This window comes from Pan troglodytes, chromosome 12 (assembly GCF_028858775.2).
Source record: "Pan troglodytes isolate AG18354 chromosome 12, NHGRI_mPanTro3-v2.0_pri, whole genome shotgun sequence".
Classification (NCBI taxonomy): domain Eukaryota; kingdom Metazoa; phylum Chordata; class Mammalia; order Primates; family Hominidae; genus Pan; species Pan troglodytes.
Genome location: NC_072410.2, coordinates 104,780,259 through 104,801,854, shown reverse-complemented (window position 1 = coordinate 104,801,854; position 21,596 = coordinate 104,780,259).

The following is a 21,596-nucleotide window of genomic DNA, read 5'->3' as shown; positions in this document are numbered from 1 at the left end:
AAAACCTACGACATTAGAATTCTTCTCCAAAGGAGAAATGTCTTTGTTTAGAAACACACATGGATGAACAAGTCTGAATTTGGATCCCCTTGGTCAAGGAGGCAGGAGGAAGGGAGACCAAAAGAAAACTGGACTTTCTTGCAGAAGACACTGAAGGGAATTTTCAGTTGTGTGTGGCCTCCCAAAATGGTGACTGTCCTTTGTAAGAGGTAGGGAGGCATTAGACATAAATATGATCAGTGGAAAGTCCCCCAAGGAAGGTTTGGCAGATGGGTTTTTGAAGAACAGGAAGGTTTAAGTGTTCTATATTAAGTTGATCATCTGTGTTGTTTGAATGTGATCTCCCCCTACTCCCAGCCCAGCAGTTTAAGAAAATTTCAATACACACAGCTGTCTCAAGAGTTCAACACTGAGGAAATCAGGGAAAAGTGGTGATGTTCTATTTTGGATCAGTGGGTAGGAGAGAAGAGAATGATTGGAGTGGGAAGAGCAGGGGAGGGAGAGCTATTCAAGAGCCCAGCAAAGAGGAGGTTCAGAAGGACAAGGAAATGAAAATGAGATGCCCTGGGAATTGTTAGGCCCTGGGAATTTGCAGATGTCTTGGGGTGAACATTGAACCTCCCTAGGATGAGGACTAGAGGTTAAAGTCAATTTTGTTTAGATTCCAAAGACATTTGATTGTCAATACATTGACAGTCACCCTCTCTACATTTTCTGAATGAAGAGCTGTGGGTGGATGATAAAGGGAATATAGTGTTTTAGGAAATAAATGGAATCTTTCAGTTTCCCAAAGGCCTTGTGTATTTGGGGGAGGGAGAGTGTCAGACAGCTGAGGATTTCTTGGTGATGACAGGAGAATTGTCTGCTGCAGAGGAAACTGGATGGCATTTAAAATGCATGGACTTTATCTGCAGGGCAGGGCTATGGAAGCACTCTATGCCTCTTAGCAAACTCTAGGCTTCTGCCTCCTTTAAAAAAATGTTCCCAGTTACAAAAGCAAGGTGACAATGCACACGTCACAATCTCTGAGACAAAACCCAATTAACTTCTCATTTGGCTTCTCATCTGAACAGCATAAATGTAAAGGTGACGGAGTGAACAGGTGAGAGCCAAAACACAATTTTGGGGCCCAAGTGATGATCAGCAGAGCCCACAGTGCACTGACTCTGCACGTGACCCCACACCTGTCTTGGCCCAACAGAAACATCGAATTTAGATCCTGCAGCCGCTCACAAGGGCCCTGACAAGCAAAGAACTGCAGGTCTGTTCATTGTAGGGGGAATGATTCCTGGTGCCTCCCTGTCCCCTCATCCTCAGAAGCTGAAGTGTGAGTCTTGGTGATTTACACCGCAAACATCAGGCACATCTGAGGGATTTGCAGTAGACATCGAATTGTGGATCTAAGTCAAGGACTGAAACATGGTCTCCCTTCAGCAACTGATGTAACTAGACCAGTGAGTTCTCATTCCCTTTGAGACTAATCATGCTGCTGGTTCCACTGCCCTCACTGCTGCCATTGTTGTCACTGCAACTATTTACCACTAATTGCTGATGACAGGCCAGGTACAGTGTCTATGGGCTTTCACTTGCTATCTCATTTAATCCTCATCAAAACCCTATGAGATAAGCACGGTCACTGCTTCAATTATATATGTGAGAAAGCAGATTCAGAAACTTAAGTGACTCATTTCCCATCTGAGTGGATTGTTCAGGAAAATAAAAGGAAATTGGCACACAACTTGAGAGGAAGGTTTGGATAGTGGCTAACAGTAAGGGTATTATCATCAGCGAATCTGAGTTTGAAGCCTGGCTCTGCAATTTGCTGGCTGTGTGAGCTTGGTCAAGTTGCTCAAATTCTCTGAGGCTCAGTTTCTCCATCTGTAAAATGAGGATGACAGTGCCTATTCCAGTCCTACTGCATTGCAAGTGATTAAGAAATGTCATCCAATTTTATTATTATTAAATAATGGCATTTTTTTTTCTCTGCTCATGAATCAAAAAGGCTTCTCATATGCTCCTTACAGGGTAAAATGGTTTGTAAGGTAAGATTTCTTTGAAAGATTTAAATCTTTGAGCAGAAAGGAGCTCTGGAAGGGCATTCCCCTTCCAGGTTTGGGGAAGTGGTGGTAAATGTAAAATGGTCTGGCCTCAGTCTCACCGTTTCTGTGTTTTAATTTCTGCTTTTATGACCAGTGTTGTTACTTCATAGTACAACTGAGACTCAGTGGAGTTTACAAAAGGAACATTAATAACTCCTGTATCCACAATCTATGGCTGCACTAAAAATACTCCAAATTTTGGCTTTAAAACATAAATTATTTATTGCTGCTTAGGGTGTTGTGGTCTCTCCTGGGCTCACCTCTATGATGACAGATGATGAATCGAATGCTGGATTGTCTAAGATGACCTCATTCACATGTGTGGCAGGGGGTGCTGGCTGTCCCTATCAGCACAAAGACCAGCCTGGGCTCCTTGGTCCTTGTCCACATAGCTTTTCATCTTCCAGGGGACTAGAAGCTTCCTTACAGCAGAGCTAGCTCAAAGCAGAACCCCAAGAGGACATGCCCCAGTGCCCAAGCACGTATTAACCTCTGCTTGAGTCAAGTTTGTTCATGGCCCTTGGGCCAAATCGAGTCACATGGCTGGCTCAATATCACACAGCAGGGGAATTAGATTCCACCTTTTGATGGGAGAAGTGGTAGAGATTGTGGCCATTTTTAATCCACCATGATCACACACCAAAAAAAAAAAAAAAACCCAGAAAGGATTAAGAAAAGGCACCTGGATGATAAAAGGATAAAAAGAACTCAACTTGCAAAGCATGGATTTGTAGTTTCCCTTGGGTCAAAAAGCTTTCAGGCCTGGCCCCATCCTGCATCCTGTCAGGGTGAAGCAGCACCCACTAGCTCCCGGCAGGTACACTTGGTAGGTGTCTTCTTGTCCCCTTCCTTTGTTTCCTGGTAGGTTTCTAAGGCATCATCTTACATCATCTCCTTTGGGAGCTGGCTATTGTACATCTCTATTCCCTAGACCCTTTCTAGCAGATGCTCTTATTTCTATAGCTACCTCTCCCGTGCCTTCCCCCGACTCCTCCTTCTCAGCCCAATAACCAGGGCCAGACCTTCTTCCAGGGCTGAGAACATGATATAATTAATCTATTATTGCTATGGTATAACTGTTGCTGATTGAAATTGTAATACATACAATGATTACCTTTTGTTAATCAGCTTAACATTTTTGAGATTACCTTATAGCTTTATTTAATAGAGAAATATAAGTATTCCTTATGGAAATGGCTTAGTATATTTATTAATGTCTAACATGCCTTTTAAGTTAAATTATAAACTAGATATATTTCCAAATCTCTCTCCTTATATTTATATAAATATTAATATATTTGTCATATGTATCATAAGTATTCCATATCTTAAATGTCCGATTAATATTCTATTTGTGTGGTTGTGCTAAAATATATTTAGCCATTCTGATGATGAATACTTAGGTTATTGCCATTTTGCTACTCAAATAAATCATGTTGCAATGAATACCTTTTCACATATTAATATACTTTTTATGATTATTTCCTTAGGGTGGATTCCTAGGGGACTCCTAAACCAAAGGATATATACAGTTAATAAAACTCATTTTATCAGTTTGCCCATCAAATAATTTTATGAATTTATATTCACAATAATTGTGTATAAGAAAAAGATACCCCTTTCCTCCCATCTTTCATGTAATTTTCTCCAAAAACCCAAGTTATTTTTCTTTTTTTTTTTTTAAAAAAAAAAACACACACACACAAGAAGTGAAGAGAGCTAAAAGTTAAATATTTCTAACCCAAGCAATGGGCAAGTCTAAATTAAACAACTAAATTACTTGAGAAGCTACAAAAATCCCTGGTGTGAATGTCCCAGCCCAGGACTCCCTAAAGCCAGGAAGGGAGAAAAAAAGTCTGAAAAGTGGCAGAAGGAAAAGCCCAGTCTCCTGTTCTGTCCAGCATGGCAGCCTGTTCCCGAAGGTTGGTCTCCACAGAGGGGCCCCTATGCTAGACTCTGCTGACATCCACCACTACCAAAGGATCCACTTCAGAGGCCAGACATTTTCCAAAGCCAGCTCCAACCTTGATTGTCCTGTTAAGACAACCTGGTTTCCAGTGTGAAGCTATCATTTCCCCTCAGACCTGATCATTGCTTCAGACTTTGGGGTTGATACAACCTGTCAAGGAAAAAGTGTTTGTCGTTAGAGAGGCTGAACAGAAATATTCCAGGGCCTACCATGGACGCAACTTTTTCTTCAACTCAAAATTCCAGACTCACTCTCATTGACTCATTGCTTTTTCCAGTGACAGCCCCCAGTGACAGAACTCTGTAACAGAAAATAGTCAAAGGTATTTTGCCATCTGGCAACTCTTTCTAAATAGTACTAGAAAAGGGCTTTTTATCTCTTTGTTATGCTTTAAGTGTCCTGATTAATGTTTGAAATAACTCCAGGGATTATTATGTGAAAGTCTTCCCAAGGCTTTGCCTGGGATCTTAATTCCAGGGGAATGTACACATGTGGGATGTGGGGTTTGGAGCCTTTTGGAGTGGATCTTTCAGAGCTCCCACCATTTTCTCTTCTAGAGTAGCATGGAAGCAGCCAGCTAGCTCAAGCCTCCCCTTTCCTCAAAGGGCCTTTTCACATTCTAAATATTGAAGGGAATCCTTGCTATAATAATCTTTTACTTCTTCATATCTGAATGTAAAAGTTTTATGGCTTTTCTTTTATGTTATTCATCCATGTCAGAGAAGGTGGTGTCCTTAAAAATAAATCTTCTAGTTCAAATTCCTCATTTGCAAAAACTGCAGCCCAGAGAGGGAATATGAGTCGCCTAAGCTCACATATATCTTGTTGGTACCAGGCCCTGGATAAAAGTCTGGGCCTTCAGGCTTGTGGTAAGAACCACTTCCTCTGCCTCTTTTTAGAAGCTCTTAGGTGAATACATTTTTGAACCTATTGCTAAATAGTCATTAGGCACCAGTCACAGTGCCTAACACTTCACAGTCACCACATCAAATCCTCACGGCAGTTCTATCAGTACTATTATCCTAATTTTACAGGTAAGGGAAATGGTTTTGGAGATGTTTTTAAGTCACCTAATATAATATATTAGTTTTCTATGGCTGCTATAAAAAATTGCCACAAACTTAGTGCTTAAACAAGATGTATTAGCTTAGAGTCTTATAGCTTGTAAGCCCAAAATTGGTTTAATTGGGTTAAATCAAGGAGTTAGCAGCATTGTGTGCCCTTTCTGTTGGTGCTGTGGGATAGTCTGTTTTTCATGTTTCTAGCTTTACTGGCTGCCCACATTCCTTGGCTTGTGACCTTTTTCTCCATCTTCAAAGCCTGCAGCTGCCTGCTGCATTCTTACCTTGCATCTCTCTGACCCTTCCTCTATTATCTTATCTCTGTCCACAGCTGGGAACAGTTCTCTGCTTTTAAGGACTCAATGTGACTAGCTGGGCTCACCCAGATAATCTCCCTATCCTCAAGGTTTATCATCTTAATTACAGTTGCAAATTCCCTTTTGCCATGTAAGGTAACATATCACAGGTTAGGATGGACATATTTGAGAAGGTCTTTATTCTGTTTTCTAAGTCCACCCTCTGGATTCCTAAAAATCCACATCTGTCACACATGCAAAATACATTTTTCCTATCCCAAGGTCTCTAAAAGTCTCAGCCCATAACATGAAAGCAGCTAGTAGGTCAATGAAATATGGACCATTTAACCACCAGTCAACTGCACATCATATAATTTTGCTTTAATTTCGAGTGTGCAATTCTTTTTCTGATTTGCATGAGGTCTTCAAGTCACAGAATATTAGACTATAAGCTCCATGAAGGTAGGAAAGGTGTTTTATTCTTTTATTTATTCTACCCCGGTGCCTATCACATGGCAAGCACTCAAATATTTATTAAGTGAATAGATTTTGGAAAAAAACCCCAAGCATCTCAGTAAACCAATGGCATAAGCAGTGAATAGAGGCATATAAAGTTATTACAAAAATATACTTTTCCTATTCCAAAAAGCCTTCTATTCTTCTCAGTGTTTTTCAGAGGTCCTTGAAACAGGTTACAAACATCACCAGAGCCCAGGTTTCTTCCAGGTAAATTTATCAAACTGCTCACAGTCCATCTGGGTTTTAATTACTAGTAAATGTCTTTTCAGGCATTGCAATTCCTGCCAATATTGACTCCCAGCCCATGGATTCTGTTTTAGGTTTAAATATAACCATTAAACTTAGATTGCCAAATATTTGTTATTCTCAACATATTTAGGTACTAGGTGCAAGCATCCTGATATATTTGTAGATGGGATGCTCTCCTGCAGTATTTTTCTAACATTCCTTCCCAAAATGACTGAGCCAACAGAACCTGAAAGAGGAGTATCATTTTCTCAATAAAGGTATTTAATAATAGCTTGCTTTAGATTAGTAGTATCCAGAGATGGGGGTGAAAATAGGGATTAACTATAGATGTGTACAAACGATTTTATGGAGATATAAAAATGTTCAAAAACTGGATTTTAGTGATGGTTGTATAATGGAATAATTTCTCCAAAAATTATTGAATTGTACCTTTAAAAAAGGTGAATGTTAATGATATGTAAATTATATCTCCATACATGCATTAAAAAATAATTTGCCAAACTGAAAGCTTTCCCTTTGAAAACCAGCACAAGACAAGGATGCCCTCTCTCATCACTTCTATTCAACATAGTGTTGGAAATTCTGGCCAGGGCAGTCAGGCAAGAGAAAGAAATAAAGGGTATTCAATTATGAAAAGAGGAAGTCAAATTGTCCCTGTTTGTAGATGACATGATTGTATATTTAGAAAACCCGATTGTCTCAGCCCAAAATCTCCTTAAGCTGATAAGCAACTTCAGCAAAGTCTCAGGATACAAAATCAATGTGCAAAAATCACAAGCATTCTTCTACACCAATAACAGACAAACAGCCAAATCATGAGTGAACTCCCATTCACAATTGCTTCAAAGAGAATAAAATACCTAGGAATCCAACTTACAAGGGATGTGAAGGACCTCTTCAAGGAGAACTACAAACTACTGCTCAATGAAATAAAAGAGGATACAAACAAATGGAAGAACAGTCCATGCTCATGGAAAGGAAGAATCAATATCATGAAAATGGCCATACTGCCCAAGGTAATTTATAGATTCAATGCCATCCCCATCAAGCTACTAATGACTTTCTCCACAGAATTGGAAAAAACTATTTTAAAGTTCATATGGAACCAAGAAAGAGCCCAAATTACCAAGACAATCCTAAGAAAAAAAAAAAAAAAAAAAACAAAGCTGGAGACATCACACTACCTGACTTCAAACTATATTACAAGGCTACAGTAACAAAAACAGCTTGATGCTGGTACCAAAACAGATATATAGACCAATGGAACAGAACAGAGACCTCAGAAATAACACCACATGTCTATGACCATCTGATCTTTGACAAACCTGAGAAAAACAAGCAATGGGGAAAGGATTCCCTATTTAATAAATGGCGCTGGGAAAACTGGCTAGCCATATGTAGAAAGCTGAAACTGGATTCCTTCCTTACACCTTATACAAAAATTAATTCAAGATGGATTAAACACTTAAATGTTAGACCTAAACCATAAAAGCCCTAGAAGAAAACCTAGGCAATATCATTCAGGACATAGGCATGGGCAAGGACTTCATGACTAAAACACCAAAAGCAATGGCAACAAAAGCCAAAATAGACAAATGGGATCTAATTAAACTAAGGAGCTTCTGCAGGGTAAAAGAAACTACCATCAGAGTGAACAGGCAACCTACAGAACGGGGAAAAAAATTTTTGCAATCTACCCATCTGACAAAGGGCTAATATCCAGAATCTACAAAGAACTCAAACAAATTTACAAGAAAAAAAACCCCATCAACAAGTGGGCAAAGGCTATGAACAGATACTTCTCAAAAGAAGACATTTATGCAGCCTACAGACACATGAGAAAATGCTCATCATCACTGGTCATCAGAGAAATGCAAATCAGAACCACAATGAGATACCACCTCACATCACTTAGAATGGTGATCATTAAAAAGTCAGGAAACAACAGATGCTGGAGAGGATGTGGAGAAATAGGAATGCTTTTACACTGCTGGTGGGAGTGTAAATTAGTTCAACCATTGTGGAAGACAATGTGGCAATTCCTCAAGAATATAGAACTAGAAATACCATTTGACCCAGCAATCTTATTACTGGGTATATACCCAAAGGATTATAAATCATGCTGCTATAAAGACACATGCACACATATGTTTATTATGGCACTATTCACATCAGCAAAGACATGGAACCAACCCAAATGTCCATCAATGATAGACTGTATTAAAAAAATGTGGCGCATATACACCATGGAATACTATGCAGCCATAAAAAAGGATGAGTTCATGTCCTTTGTAGGGACATGGATGAAGCTGGAAACCATAATTCTCAGCAGACTATCACAAGGACAGAAAACCACACACCACATGTTCTCACTCATAAGCGGGAATTGAACAATGCGAACACTTGGACACAGGGCAGGGAACATCACACACCGGGGCCTGTCGGGGGGTGGGCGGGTCTCAGGGAGGGATAGCATTAGGAGAAATACCTAATGTAAATGACGAGTTGATTGATGCAGCAAACCAACATGACACATGTATACCTATGTATCAAACCTGCACGTTGTGCACAAGTACCCTAGAAAGTAAAGTATAATAATAATAAATCATTTATACTCTTAAAAAATAACTTGGATTGATGGGAAGAACCCTAGCATTAAAAAATAATAATAATTTGCCTATCTACTCAGAAGCACTTTCCACATGCTTTATGCTAAACATAATTATTTTTTACAGGGGCATTGTCTAAATGCATCCCTTAAGGTAAAAAGAGCTAACATTCTTCAACGATATCTTTGCCTGTTAATACACGGGCTGAGCATAGTCACACTAGTTGTTTCAGAAGCAAGCAGGCCAGGCTTGTTTGCCTTATTCTTCCCAAACAATTTAAGAACAAATAGAAGTTTATTCTTAATCTTTACATAATTCTGATATTTGGTTTAATTCATCTGAGTAATTATCTCAATATAATTGAAACTATACATTTTTAATGTCCTGCAATTCATTTAGAAGTAGTAATTCAATCCCCAATCAGAGTACTGTTAAAGAGACAAGTCAGTTTCTCATGGCACATAAAGCTTAATATGCTGGTATATACCTAGTAGCTGGGAAAACAACGTGAGAAAAACTAAACAGTTGCCAGCTTTTTAGCATTTTTGGACTTAAACTTCAATTATATAAATGCATTTCTGGACAAGTTTATGCAAAACCAAATATAGATACATGTACACTGATGCAAAATAAAGATTCTTTAAAGAGTTACTGGGTTTAAAATAATAAAACTTCATTTTGAAATTGTATAAATAATTCATATGCTTCGTGGAGGGTTCCATATTCCTTAGACAAAGACTTGGACGAGCCGTCTCATCCTCAGAGCACATGGCACGATGTTAGACTCTCGGGCTTGATTCCCATTTGAACCAAAGAGGCAGGCTGTGACCTTTGGCTTCCTTCCTTGTTCCTTGTTCCCTGGTATGTGTTTCTGTCCCACAAGGATCACTGGCTGCTAGTGGTTATAAAGTGTAAATTTCAAGTCTATTGAGTCAGAAATCTCTAAGGTGGGATTCTGGGAATTTGCATTTGTAACAAGAGTTACAGGTGATTACAATGCACATTGATGCATTATTTCCTTCAATTCCCTCCTCTTTTTCTTTTTACTCCTATTGGTCCCATTTCCACATTTATTTTTGTGTCCTTTGGTCCTTAATTGTTTTAAGAGCTGTTGACTCTCTTCATTATAAGACAGTAGATCTGATTTGGTTTCTAATAATAGTTGATATGTTGTGGGCATTTGTTTGTCGATGACTATTTCGATTAATTTTTGGGTTAACCCTCTAACACAGGGGATAATGCAACACCCTACAGCTGTTAGGACTCCAGCCACTATTATTAAGGGACATTAGAATGGAGGCTACCATTCCTTTCCATTTCCCGAACCAACTCTTTAGCCAATTAGTAAATGGGTTATTCTGGTATTTTCCACTAATTCATTGGCTAAAGTTGTTAACCTTTATAACATCTTTGTGATGGCTCCATCCGGAGCAGTATTGTTAGGAATGAGAGTGCAACACTTTCCATCCGGCGTGACACATACTCCCCCTTTCTCTGTTAAGATCATGTCTAGTGCAAATTGTTACCTTAGGCCATTCAGCTGGTGGCATCTAACTGGCTAGCCACTCCTTTGAAAACATTTCAAGTATAGTTGATGAATCTTTGTTGATTATAATAGATGTAATTAATCCAATCCACATTTTTGTTAATAGTTGACCACCAGAAGAGTGCTGATGCAAACCCAGCAGCTATTTTGTTTGGGGCCTTAAATTCATTAGGTACTCCACTAGGGGCTTCTACTGAGTCAATATAAATGCTGGGATTAAAAGAATTTGTTAGATCTCTCTGACTTTGGTAGCCATGTGGATTTTGGGGGATTTCATGGAATGCCAGGGTGAATGGAATGGCCAATGAAATAAGGTACAAGTCCCAGTCCAATTGGACAGTAATAGGTCACAGAGATTCCTTTTTCCATAATACCACCAGACATCAGCCCAGGGTATATAAAGAGCTGAGTAGTTGCCTTTGTTTGACTCACCAGTAACATTTGGGATGTGAGTACAAGTAGAGAGTTCTCCAACTGGCTTATTGAACTCTGCCTCCTGCCTAGAGTGGCAAGAGGAGTGGTTTATATTTCCTATGGAGAACGAGGGGATTGCTCTTGGGTTTCATCTCTGCAAGGCAGGAAAGAGCAATGATAGACTTTGGCAAATCTTATTTCCCCATGCACCCCTGTTCTGGTATAGAGCCAACATGCAACACATTCCCTCGGGATTGGTATCCCATCCTAGGGGAAATGGAACCACCTGTGCCTGAGGCTGTCCAGCAGAGCATGCGTAGCAGTTGCTTCAATTAAGAGCTAGTACTGAAAATTTGACCCATTTAACCCAGGCATCTATATCCCCATATCCAGTCTCAATTTCTGAAGTCTGCCTCAAGTCAGTTACCTTAATTATTTTTATTCTCTTAAGGTTATTGTCTGGTGGGTTAAAGGAAGTAGTAGGACTGGGAGTTATAGGTGGCTCTAGTGGATTCGAGGTCCCTGGGTGGGCTCGGGGTGGAGTTGGTGACTAGCCTGAAAGCTAACTGCATCACAGGATCGCTTCCTGAGATATCTATTCCTAATCTATACCTCCAAGGTTCCTGGTCTAGAGTAGCTAGGTTGTTTATGGTAATTAATATAGCATTGCATTATAAAGTTTTACAGTTGAGCAGTGTGGGGCCCTTATACAAATGTATTTTATTCTTTAAGGGTTTGTTTTTGGCAGAAAGTCTCACCCAGCCTCGAAACTGGGTGGTCCACCACACCTCATTCCAGCTGGCAGAGGGCTTTCCCCAGTAGCAAGCTGTTTCAGGACATAGATATTTGTTTGCTTGGGAGAGCTGCCTTTGGTTCCCTAAGTCCCTAAGGCTTGGCAGGCATCGAACTTTATGGTTTGGTGGATGGAGGTTCTAGGTATGTTGACTGTTAGTTTGATTGGATATTCTTCTTTCACCAGGCTTCATCCAATAATTGTGCACCCTCTCATCCCTGGTAGTAGGATTAATTCTAACCACATCCAACCCCAATGACAGAGCCTGCTTATAGCTTCCTTCTAGGTTTTCCTTAGAGTTAGCTTTAAGAGTTCCTTAGGTGATCTATGCACTTCCCTTTCACGCTTTTCCCTTCCTTCCATGGGTTCTTTTACCAGTCTCTTGACCCTAGTGTAAGATGTCCACCCCCATTCAGCTGTTTGTACAGCTGTCTCAGTGGTCAGGAGCACTAGATAGGGACCTTCCCACCTTGGGCTGAGCTTGTCTTCTTTCCAAGTCTTAATTAGCACTGAGTTGCCAGGCAGCAAGTGGTGACCTGTGAACTCAAGAGGCAGGGTTTGAATTAGAAGTCCTTTCAACCTAAGGGATGACAGGGTGGAGAATATGGACAGTATATCATCTCTTAAAAATTGGTCTTTTGTTTCCATAGTAGGAAGGTCAGTAGTCCTACCTAAATATGGGAGTCCATATAATAACTTGTAAGGGGACAATCCCAAGTCTTTCCTTGGGGCTGTCCTAATCCTAAGCAGTGCTATTGGGAGACATTTGGTCCAAGGCACTTTAGTTTTTAAGATTAGTTTAGTAATATGCTTTTGGAGAGTTTGATTCATTCTTTCTACTTTTCCAGAGGAAGGAGGATGCCAAGGGGTGTGGTAATCCCATCTAATATGTAAACCTTCCATAGCACCCTTGAGATAAAGTGGCTCCCATTATCCGAATCAATATTTTCTATCAGGCCAAATTTGTGTATAATTTGTTCTAAGATTATTTTGACCACATTCCTGGCAGTGGCAGTTGCTGGGGGAGGCCCCCACTCAGCGGGAGAAGTGGTCTACCATTACCAGTAGATACTTTAGTCTCCCTATTTTGGGCATTTTTGTAAAATTTACTTGAATTCTTTGAAATGGCCTTAACCCAGGAAGTCTTCATCTGGTAGCTTGCTTTCTAACTACCTTTTTGTTTATTCTCTGGCAGGTCACACAACCCCCACACACTTGCTTAGCAATGGTATAAATCCCTCTCTACTCATAATTCTTGAGTATTGCATCACACAGGGCCTGGGAACCCCAATGACTTCCCTTATGCAGTATGGACATCAGTTATCTCATTATGGGTTTGCTTATCATTTCTCTCTCTCTCATCAGGGAGCACCCACCTGCCATCCTCAGTTTGAGTGGCCCCTATCTTGCCCAGTGTTTCCTCATCCTCTTTAGAAAATTGGGGTCTTTTTTTTTTTTTTTTTTTTTTTTTGAGACGGAGTCTCGCTCTGTCGCCCAGGCTGGAGTGCGGTGGCATGATCTTGGCTCTCTGCAAGCTCCACCTCCCAGGTTCCTGACATTCTCCTGCCTCAGCCTCCCGAGTAGCTGGGACTATAGGTGCCCGCCACCATGCCCGGCTATTTTTTTTTTTTCTTTTTTGTATTTTTAGTAGAGACGGGGTTTCACCATGTTAGCCAGGATGGTCTCCATCTCCTGACCTCGTGATCTGCCCGCCTCGGCCTCCCAGAGTGCTGGGATTATAGGCGTGAGCCACCGCACCTGGCCGAAAATTGGGGTCTTAATACCACTTTAGGGATATCTGGGATTAGGCTAAACAGTCTAACTTCTTCCTCCAGGGAGGCTTGCTTAGCAGCTTCATCTGCAAGCTAGTTCCCTACAGCTTCTATAGTGAAGGGTGTGATTTTTAATCCTCCTCTGTTGCCTTCCTTAACCCACACGAGGGGATCATTTTTACTTTCTTCCTCCTCTGTTAGGAGGCCCATCATTACTTTTATTTGTCCCTCCTCTACTCCTAATCCTAAATCTCATCTAATAATCTGATCTCCACCCAGGAAGTTAGTTCCTACTTTGGGAAAATGTAAGAATGACCCCTTAATTCGTTTTGATCCCGACCTAATTAACATTTTCTTGAATATCAGAACCTGAACTCCCTCCCCCTTTACCCCTGATACTGTTAACTTTTCCTTGGAGAGTTCTATGCCCCTTGGTTAGTATATTAGGGAGGAGCGAGCCACTCCAGTGTTGACCAAAAAGGTCATTTCTTCCCCTTTGGGTCCCACCCTCAGGTTTATCAAGGGTTCCTGGTGGGACCTACTCAGAAAGAACCGCTGACTTCCCTATTCTTCATCAAAAGTCATAAGGGGGATCACCTCTTCCTTTTTCCACTCTGGACATTCCCTCTTAAAATGTCCTGGCTTCTCACATTTGTAACATCCACTTACAGTGTTAGGATATTTTCCCTGCATTTTCCTCCTGTCTCTGCTGAGACCTAGTATTCCCTTGTCTCCTCCAAGAGGCGTCCTTGTTTAATCTCTGTCGACTTCTTCTACAGTGGAAACCATGATCTTTGACTTTTGTTTCTGTCTCTCTTCCTCGCTTCTTACAAAAACCTTCTGAGCTTCCCTCAGTAATTCCTCAATCGGTTTTTCATTAAATCCATTAATCTTTTGCAGTTTCTTAGTAATATAAGGCCAGCTTTTAGTCACAAAATTAACCTTTAAAAGGCCTTTCCATACTGGGTCCTCTGGATTTAATCCTGAATATTTTCTCATTTGATCCCTGAGCCTCTGCAGAAACACAGAGGGAGTCTCCTCTTTTTCTTGTTGGATCTTGAATACTTTTGATACATTCTGTGTCCTAGGAGTGGACTTTTTAATCCCTTTAATTATTAGCTCCCTAAGGTCTTGCATTTGGACCCAGTCCCTGGGGTTATTATTATTGCATCCAGGATTCGCATTTGGGATTTTCTGATCATCTGGCAGGACTCCTTGCCCAGGAGGATGCTGTCTTTCTCAAATGGTCATGGCTGCCCTTCTAATCATTCCCCAATCTTCCCCAGTAAGCAGAATACTTATGATTGACATCATTTCAGCCCATGTATAAAAAGTGGTTCCTAAAAATTGATCTAGCTGCTTTGCTAAACTGTGGGGGATCTTCCAAGAGTGGCCTTACTTCCTTTTTGAAATTCCTAACCTCAGTAATTGTTAAAGGCACACTTACAAATCCAGCTTCTCCCTGTCCCATGGGGACTTCTCTAAGAGGTACATGTTAGACATCTGCTGTTTAGAAGGAATAGGGAAATTCTCAATGTCCTTCTTACATTGTTTTAATTTTTTCCTTAAGTTTGGATAACGATTTAAGGGAGCATTGGGTTTAGCTCCTTCATGACCCCCAGATTTCTCTTCCTCTGGCCTTCCTGTTGCCCCCTGATCTCCCTGTCCTCTACTTTCTGAGATGTATGTTTGGGAGGAGCATGTTAGGGGATCCTAGGGCTTTTCATGGGGTGAGCGTTCTCTATGTTCTTCTTCTTCCTCTTTAAGGGGGAACATGGGGATTAATTCACTAATCCAACAAAGATCATAACCCATCTCCTCTCATGAGGATGGGGTTTTATCATTTACATAATCAAAGCTTGGCACACCCAATCTTCATCTGAGCCAAATGTAGGCCAAAAGACCAAAGGCTGATAAATGGGCTCTTTGGGCCAGATAAAACAGTAATACTTTATTATTTTTTCCTTTTCCTTGTCCCTACTTCTAGGGTTATCCCTCCAAACCTGTGGCATTCTTCCCAATGGAATATCTAGGGGAATGTCAGAGGGGGTCTCTTTAGTTCCCTCTTTCCTTTGTTCCCTAGGCCTAGAATTCTTGTTTCCCACTTTTGGTTAGTCTGTGTGTCTGAGCTTTTCCCTGTGTACTCAGCCCCCACTACTGGAGGTTTCTTGCACACCCTGAGAATCGCTTCATCCATCTCTGGCCATTTCCCTCGTGCAGAATGGAACCGTGGGTTAGGACTCTGCACTCACTTTGTATCTTAAGATACATTTCAGTCACACACACTTGACCTCCAAAAATGCCCAACCACCAAAGCAGGACTTATAGTCCACTGTTCCTAACTTGGCTCATGCATGAGGTTGCCTGATTGCCACAGTGCCTGCTTTTCTCTGTGTGTCACTTTTGCTGCCTCCTGAATAAGTCTTGGGTTTGTCTATGGCTTCTATGGGGTGCAGGGACACCGGGACAGTGCGGGCCACCTAAATCAAGTGGGATGTGTCTCCTCTCTCAGCCAGAGTCTTACTCCACACAGGTGCAGAGATCCCTGTATGGGCCACCAGGTTGTGAGAAACAAACTTGCCCATCCAAACCCAAAGAATGGATTCAGAGATCTGGAGAACAGTAGAAGCAAGACTTTTTAATGACAGTCTTACAAGGTGGGGTGTTTGGTGGGCAGGCACAGCTAGCATGGTTACAACATGCAATTTATCCCCTAGTGCCCAGTTTCCGCCCCGGTTCCTCATAGGCTGAGTATATGGGGTCACAGTTTTCTTGGACGTTGCCTATCAGTTGTTGGGTAGGGGCTTTAGGTGTTTTCTTTAGGGTTGTGCTTTGTCATTTTGTTGCAGCCCACAATACATTGCAATTCTAGTTAGCTTAAGGGCTCTTTAAGTATTTGACTTATGACCTAAGTAGCTGGGAAGGCTGATAAGAACAGACAAAATGAGCTATTTTGCAGGTTAGTAAACTTTCATCTTCGACTAAACTTCTTTGGTTTGGGTGAGGGCAACTACGGGGGTGGGAGGGCCAACAAGCAGGCATCAGCTATTCAAGCAGGGACCTAGGATATCCTATTTTTTTCTGTAGTTTGCTGACCTAAACAGATTCAAAGCACTTTGTTTTGGAAATGGACCGCTATATACATTATTTCCTTCAAAGACCCTTTGGATGCCTTAACACTTCAAAAAAAAAGTGTCTCAAAACAGTGTTTTGCAAGCTTCAATGTGCATATAGGTCACCTGGAGATCTCTTGAAGATGCAGATTCTGTTTTCATAGTTCTGGGGTAGAGCCTCTGTTTCTTCATTCCAACAAGCTCCAGTGATGCTGATTCTGCTGGTTCATAGACTACACTGTGAGTAATTAATGAAGCCTCGAAGTGTATTCATGCCTTGCTATGGGATCAGGCCAGTTTCTAGAGGGTAGAGTATAGTGGCTACACTAAGACCATTCCTTACAAATGCTCTCTCATTGGAGTGAAGGAGCAAGTGTTCTTCTGGGGATCTGGGCTAGATATAGGGGTCTGAGGGGATCTACTCTTGGGCTGCAGAGAGTGGAGCCAAGGAAGGACTGAAATTCACGGTGGAGAAGAAAGTAGAGGGAGAAGCTGTGAACAGAGCCAGTTAGGAATTTCATCTTGTCACAAATATAAGGACAGAAACAAAGCCTAATATGGAAATAGATACCAAACAACATCAATGTGTCCAGAAAGGAAGACAGGAGGCAGGACCAGAGGTTTCCTGAAGGCTGAAGGATAGCTGCGAGAGACGTTTATAAAATGCTTGCAACTTCACCATGGCTGGAAAGAAAGCCATTCTGAATTTGAAAAACCCCCATTTAATCCTGGATACATGATGTTTATGCTTTTATAGTGCTATGCATTAATTTTTTAAAATTATTCTAACTATATGCAGTAGTAGTTTTCAAACTAAAATATGCTTAAGAACCACCTGGGCAGCTTGTAAGAACTAGATTCCCAGACTCACCATGCGAGATTCTGACTCTAGTGTTGGAGGAGGCACCCAGGAATTTGCATTTTCAAATGTTCAGAAAGAATGATTTTCTTACATATTTACATACTTAGTTCTAAGTTATCTTGGCTAAAAGATGTGTACCCACTAATTAAACAATTATGTCACCCTAAGTCAATTGCGAGATACCTTTTCCAGCCATTTAAGTTTGTACAACAAAGAATTTTGGCCCCAAACTGACTGGATTTTTCTTGGCAACAGAATCTAGTCCTGAGCTCTAATTATATCTGTAGCAAAACCTCCGTAACTTAGAGGGGTTGGTCATGCAGGCTCTATTCTTTAGAATAGAGTATATTCTACTTAATTCTGAACTCAAATAAATCTTCATTCCCCACCCAGGTTGGACTTTCTACTTGTTGGCCAAGACACTTAAACATCTTGTAGGCTAATTCAAAAGATCTTCTAGAATGACCAAATTCTAATTATTTTCATTTTTCTTCTTCTTGCTTGTCAGGACCAAATATTTTTTGGATATTAAAATTATTTTTGATTGGATTTTATTGATCTTTTTTTCACATTGTCTGAGTAGCAATCCCAAGTTTCAAGGTTATTGTCTTTGGCACTGGATTCCAATCAACAAGGAGACAAAACCTGGATATTCGGAGTGTGAATATCAGCTCCATTACTAGGGAAAATCCAGCCTGTGGCTGGTAGCATGTTTCCTCTAGTTTGCCTTCCCTATCCATTCTCATTCAAGACTTTGGGACACCCCATCAGAGGGAGAGACTGAAAAGCAGATGCTTGCTGAATGAACTGGCAATGAATTAGTTTTTCAGAACCTGAAGAGCAGGAGTGAGAACAAGGCCACAAATGGGTACTGTTTGTTAATAAATACTAACTTCACCCAGGCAAGGAACATGGCACTTACCAAGAGATAAATATTTCTCCAGAAAGTTCAAGAATTATACTCCAAATAGGAATTCCATTAATGGAAATAAGGGGACAGGGAATTAGGAATTGCTCTGAAGTTCTGAGCAGTAGATAGGATAAATAGTTGTTAAACTGTTTTGAAAATTAGAAAGTTCTACCCAACTGCAAATTACATTAATTATTGTGTCTAAAGGACTCTGTTGAGATTGTGTCAGGAGAATCATTCAGGTTAAATTATACTGGCAAGAGATATTTTCTGTTCCCTATACTTGAGTGACAATTTTTTGTTTTGTTTTGTTTTGAGATGGAGTCTCACTCTGTTGCCCAGGCTGGAGTGCAGAGGTGCAGTCTTGATTCACTGCAACCTCCGCCTCCTGGGTTTAAGCAATTCTCCTGCCTCAGCCTCCTGAGTAGCTTCGATTACAGGTGCCTGCCACCATGCCCAGCTGATTTTTGTATTTTTAGTAGAGACGGGGTTTCACCATGTTGGCCAGGTGGGTCTTCAACTCCTGACCTCAAGTGATCCAACTGCCTCGGCCTCCCAAGGTGCTGGGATTCCAGCCACTGCACCTAGCTGAGTGACAATTTTAACATATTGACATAAACAAAAGAGGTTAAGAGAGAGAATCCATTGAATGGATGGGGAAGTCTTTTTAACACAACAGTAACAAACATGAGGTATTTGGATTATCCACAACCTTTCTGCTTCCTTAGTGTGGCTAATTAAGAGTTGACTGTGGAAATTTTTATTTAGCTATGCTTTTTAATCTCAAGAATTTCCATAGATTAGTGGGAAGGCTGGTATTTGCTTGTCTGATTCACCATTAACTACATAAGTTAATGGGTGTCTTAGTTTGTTTGGGCTGCTATAACAAAAATAGCATAGGCTGGGTGGCTTAAACAAGCAGCATTTATTTTTGATTCTTCCAGAGGTTGAAAGTCCAAGGTCAAGGTGCTGGCAGATTCAGTGTCTGGTGAGGACCCTCTTCCTGGTTTATAGAAGGCTGCCTTCTTGCTGTATCTTCATATGGCAGAGAGGGGGAATGACCATCTCTCTCCTATCTCTTCTTATGAGGCTGATAATCCCAGTCACAAGGGCTTTACCCTTATCACCTAATTACCTTCCAAAAGTCCCACCTCCAAACTCCATTACATTGGAGATTAGAGTTTCAACATATGAATTTTGTGAGGACAAAAATATTCATTCCACAGCAATGGGCCTTTAGATAATGGAGTGGAGTAGTTCATTTAAGATTCTTGTCTTTTGAAAGATGTCTGTGGTTGAAATTTGTGATAAGTCTACAGTTAGCCCCTGACTTGTCTTTTTCTCCTGGAAAGGAAAGATAGTGATATTGCCTCTAACTCTGTCTTCTGGCAGAGCTGACTGTAGCCCCTACTCTAGAGACTGGGAAATTCGATAGGCTATAAATACTACTACCTCCCTGTAATCCCTGGTTCAAGCCACCATTCTTTTTCCAGGACAACCACAATAGCCTCCTACCTGATCTTCATGCTTACACTCCTGCTTCTTACAGTCTTATTCCCACTCAGAAGCCAGAAGCACTCTTTTAGAATGCAAAGAAGAATATGTCACTGACCTCAAAACCTTCTGAATCTTTCTCTCCCCAAATTCCAAAATTCTGAATGCAGCTGCTCAGAGCCACATGACCTGCCCCCTGGCTACCTCTTCATTGTCATGTCCTGCTTTTCTTTTTTTTCACATTTTCCAGCCGTACCCACCTCATTTGCTGTTTTGAGAATATGATGAGCATGCTTTGTACAAGCTGTTCTCTCTTGCCCCAGATAGCTTCATGGCTTAATCCATGACAGCATCTGAGTCTCTTCAAATGCCCTTTCATCAGAAAGACCCCCCTGTTATGAATTGAATTGGGCCCTCCCACTTCATATGTTGAAGCTCTAACCCCCAGCATTTTGGAATGTGACTGTATTTGGATATAGGGTCTTTAAAGAGGTGATGAAGTTAAAATGAAGCTGCTATATATATGTGTGTCAAAACATCACACTGTACAGCAAAAATATGTATAATTATTATGTGTCAATTAAAAACAAAATAAAACTTAAAAAATGAGTTTATTAGTGTGGGCCCTAATATGATCTGACTGTTGCCTTTAGAAGAAGGAGAAATTTGACACACAGAGATGCCAGGGATGCAAGCACATTGAGAAAAGGCCACATGAGGACACCATGACAAGCTGGCAATCTGTAAGCCAAGGACAGGCCTTAGAATAAACCTTTGATGTTGGACTTTCAGCCTCTTAAAAACTGTGAGAAAATAAATTTCTGTTGCTTAAACCACTCAGTCTGTGGTGTTTTGTGATGGCAGTCCTAGCAGACTAATATATGCCCCTCGACCACTCAATCAATAGTATGCCTCTATTCCCCTAAGCCAACTTTATTTTCATTCATAGTACCTATAGTTTGACATTATATTATATATTTTCCTTTTCATTTATTTTCTGTCTCACCTACTTACACATAAGCCCCATGAAGACAGGGACTTCACTATGTTTCCTGTTATAAAGCCCAAGACAGTGCCTGGCACATAGCAGGTGCTCAATAGATATTCATTAATAAATAAATGAATGGACTAGGTTGTTAAGATTTATTACCTCCCTGGTCTTTCTCTACCTGTCTATATTCTATCTCTATGAAGCCTTCTTTGACTCCTGTGTCCTTCCTGATTTTTCTGACACCCTCTACTCCCAGGTCTTCCCTGATAGCACCGACACTCAACTTACCCTCCTGGCCCCTGGTCACTCATCGCTTCTTTAATGCTCTGACATGCTGCTTTGTCTTCTGTTTACTATTTTTCTCCAGCAAAGGAAAGTTTCTCTGAAAAGGAGTTTTGTGTTTGGTTTTAAGTGCTATGCGTCTCTACTTTTGGCTAATGCGTGTACTTTCAGCATTTCCCTAGCACCTGAATTGCATAGTTGGCCTGGTCTTTATTTTGCTGAGTGATCCTGAAGTAAGTGTCCTCAGACACATTCAACTAATATTTGTTCAGCCCAAGTAGACACAAAAAAGGTACAAAGAAAACACTAATCAATAACTTTGCCTTGCTCTGCTGAAAGCTTGCCATTTTGATGCTCTAAAGACTGTGTTCCATCTAATGGCTGAGAGGTGATGCCACACTCAGAATTGGGTCCATCTGCAGGACTTGCCAGATTAAGACAATGTGGATGACTGGGTTATTACTTATAATAGAAGCTTGGGCAGGAACCAAGTACTTGTGCAAATTCTCAGACTAGCATTCAAGGCCCTCCCCACACTGCTTTAATGTCTCATTTCCCACTCTCCCATGTGAATCTTTTGTTTCACTCCCAACAGAATGCTTTGTTTCCTGGGCACA